This window comes from Ammodytes marinus (genome assembly GCF_949987685.1).
Source record: "Ammodytes marinus genome assembly, chromosome: 5".
In the NCBI taxonomy this organism is placed as follows: domain Eukaryota; kingdom Metazoa; phylum Chordata; class Actinopteri; order Uranoscopiformes; family Ammodytidae; genus Ammodytes; species Ammodytes marinus.
The window spans coordinates 5,413,443-5,417,485 of NC_137234.1; positions in this window are offsets into that span (position 1 = coordinate 5,413,443).

Consider the following 4,043-nt stretch of genomic DNA (forward strand, 5'->3'; position numbering starts at 1 on the left):
TGCTTTGATACTCACCAACAGCTGTGTATAGATTTAGGAATTCTATGACGCATTTCTTTAGTTTTTAGCGTTCCCCTTTTTGGCTACTAGACCACATTTTCACAAGGTTTGAGTTTACCGGATTATGCTGCGCTGCACATTGGGGATTAGGATCAAACGGGATTCTGTCACATTCAAGTTCAATCTAACCATCATTAACCAAGTCATGAGAAGGAGCTTTGTGTGATAAAGTAGGAACATCAGGGGGAATTCTGCCATCGTGGATTCCGGCCACATTTGACGTCTGCTTCATGTCAACCAGCCCACAGTGCACGTGACTGTGTGTGTGAGAGATCTGCTCTTATGGTGTCACGACTTTAAGGATAAATCAGTTTAATTCTTTTGGCATGTCGAGTTTCACAGACGATGGATTTTTGCTGACACTCTTTTTTTTCTAAGGCAAGAGGGGTTTAAGAATCTTTTCTGTAGCTCACTTCAACATGATGGAAGCATTTTAAAGATGTATTTTTACTTCTTCAACTGCTGGGAGTTTGCTCTATGGTGTTTTCTTTGACAGTGTTTCCTCAGTTCATTTAGTATCAGGTTTTTTAAATTAAAGATATAGTGCGAAACCTTTTTCATATAAATGAATGTCGGTTACATTCCAGCCACCGCCAAATGAGTTGACACAAAGTTGATTATCAGCACCACAAAACTCTCTCTGTATTTGTCAGTATGGCAGCGTTTACAAACTGGTGAGCACAAACACTTAGTGCTTCCTTTTTGTGTATGAAAAGGGGCTATGTAAATAAAGTTTAACTTGATTTGATATGATTTGATTTGATTTGTTTGGATTTGGGGAGCAGAAAATTGACACGTTGTAGGTATGGGACAGGAAATGATCTGATCCACGCATTAAGTTGTCACATCAAATTTTTCCCATGTTCCTAAAAAGCATCATCAGGAATTTATTAAGGTTTTGTTTGGCTAAATGCAATATCAATCCTTAGTTTGTTAAAGGGACACTGTGTAATGTGACATCATCAAGAAAGTTCTAGAAAGTTCTAGAAAGTTCTAGAATGCAACGCTCCCTGGGTAACCCCTCCCCTTTCGAATAATAACAGAAGCTACAGTGGCCTTCAAGGACAAGAACAATTCTAAATTTTAAACAATGCACCTGATGACATTCCAAAAACATGGATTCCTCCATACGACTTGCCCGCTCAATGGACAAAATGTAACATTCATTTTTGTAATTCTCTGCTCAGGAGGATAATTAAGATTATTGGCAGAGGTGATTTTACACCAATGAGGACATATTTATGAATGACGATATTGATTTTAGCTAATGACTTACTTAAAATGTTACACAGTGTCCCTTTAATGTTACATTTCTACATTCAAACATAGAGATACACAAAAGGTTTTAAAGGACTGCTCAAAGAAGAAAGGAAAAGGCTGCACACTGTATGTAATATTATGCAAATGTTGCCTTTAGTTGAAGTTCAGTTTTTATTAGATAGCTGACAGCGGAGATATGACAGGAAATGAGTGGAAAGAGACAAAGCCGGATTAATCTTCAATTGGGTCCCGGCCCGGGGGGGGGGGGGGGGATTAGATGTGGGACCTTTTGACCCTCCTTGCTTTCTCTACACAATTTGTATTGAGTACCTAGTAGTTAGTACTTTATACATTAGTATAAATATCAATTTAAGCACATTAACTTGAAAACAATTCATCATTGTGGCCTTAATCCCCTAGGACTTCAGGTTACCCATGTTTTATTTGTTTCTGATTTTCTAATATGTTGTCTGTTGAAAACATTTTGTGAAACACCTGCACAGATTATCAGTGATGTAACCATGGCGGTCATCAGGTGTTTTGGGTGAGGTGCCCCGTCACCAAGGAGACCTGGCCGGGTTGATCAGCTTGTATACAGGCCGATGATAAGTCAAAAGCCTAATTTTAACAATATTAATAATTTTATGTAACAATAGTGAATAAAAAGAAGAAGCTTGTATGTTTATGATACCGCTACTTTCCATATTCCCGGTTTATTCTTGGTTTCTCTTGATGGGAAGTACCTCAAATAAGCTCAAATGTCGCCTCAGTAGCCAAATTACATTTGCCCGGAATGTGAAGGATAGAAACAGGAACAAACATTTCCTGCATTTGAGAAATATGCGCTTTCTCTTCTGTGTCTTATCTCATCAGGTAGGAGTTGAAGTACCTTTGCTCCTCATAGAGAACTGTACATCCATTCAGCCTCTGTTTGACCTTCTGCTAATCAAACTAATGAGTGGGAATATACAAGAGGAGCCTGCTATCGCCCCATATAGGGGGAGATTTAGATTAAGCTTTGATGTGTAAAGGTCATATGGGTCCAGTTTGTTAGAAGAATGGCTGCAGATTTCACACAGCGTATAGTTTCAGGGCCGATCCATCATTTGTATTTGATCTAAAACATGTATTGAGAACAAAGGGGAAAAAGCAAGCACCGAGCGTGGAAATGTGACGAGAACACACTATCAAAGTACAGCAGCATTTCTCTTGTGCATTTTGAGCTGGTCGCCAAGCGTGAGATCACTTTAAGCTGCATTTAATATGACTTGGGCTTGTTACTAGGCTACAGATATGGTACATTTTAACCTGCCAATCAAAGTGTGTGGACCTCATCTGAGAATAATGTTGTTGTTGCTATTGTAGAATTTTAAACCACAGGGAAAGATAAGCAGAAAGATACTTGCAAGGCCATTTAGAATGTATCATATCCTTTTCAATGACAGCTAAACCAATATTTATTCACATTAGAGGATAAGATTGAAACACTGAAAATGGTTTTAGGACATCACTCTCAAACTCACACCCATTAGAAAACAATTCTCTGCATCACACCCACTCCTTCTGAAAGCACAGAAATCCACTCTGACCCACTGCTGGGTCTCGGCCTAAGAAACGCCCACAGATGAACCTCTGGGCTTTTTCACAATAAAACATTTGGCCTTAATCTGCATTTCAGAGAGAGGAGGATTTCATGCTTGGCGGCATCATGGGAATTTTTCCCAGAACTATTAAAGAACAGAGTAACAACAACAAAAGGAGACATTACGGGTTAAAGATGCGTTGATGTAACCCTGCAACAAAGTCAGCCGCAGCTGCTGAACACGAAACTGTAGGAGGAGGTGTTTATTGTCCATAAATTCACAGACAGAAGAATGTGTCAGACAAAATATGTCTTGGTGGAGTAAAAATAACAATACAAGCCTCTGAGATGTTGGACAGTAGAAATGGCTTATAAAGTTGCATGCAATGGAAATAATCAAGAAAAGTACAAGTAGGCTACCGTGAATGAATGAAGGCCCACTTGAGTAAGCATGTCACCATTGATGAAAACAGCTATGCCTAAATTACGTCACAGGTTTAAACCTGCAGTGTGTAGAATTTTGGGTTTTATTTCCCAGCAGACTTTGTAGAAAATAATTAAAGGCTACGTTTAATTTAGTGCATAATAGCTGAAATTTAATTTTAGATTATTATTTTTTTTCCTTAGAAAGGGTCTCATATATGTCCATATTTCTCCATACCTTGGACCAAGGACTTGGCGCCGCCATGTTGGAAGCGTCATAGTTGGAATGTCATCAGGTGCAATGTTTATAATTTAGAATAATTCTTGTCCTTGAAGGCCACTGTAGCTTCTGTTATTATTCAAAAGGGGTGGGGTTACCCAGGGAGTGTTGCATTCTAGAACTTTCTAGAATTTTCTAGAACTTTCTTGATGATGTCATATTACACACTGCACCTTTAAAGTGACGAAATGCCCAAATAAAATGGCAAAACGTTTTTATACAGTAGGCTAGGCCTATATATTAAAATGAATGCAGCAGGTAAGTGCTTCTTCTGTTTCCAGGGTTATTGGCTGCCCTCACTGTAGTTTAAGGGCGGGGGCGTGGCTATAATTAAAAAGCCAGGATGTGATTGGCTGAGAGCGGATGCGCACGTGCTCCTGCTCTACGCCTGCTGCCTGTGATTTTTAAAGCCTTCACAACGAGCTCGAGCCTCAGTAG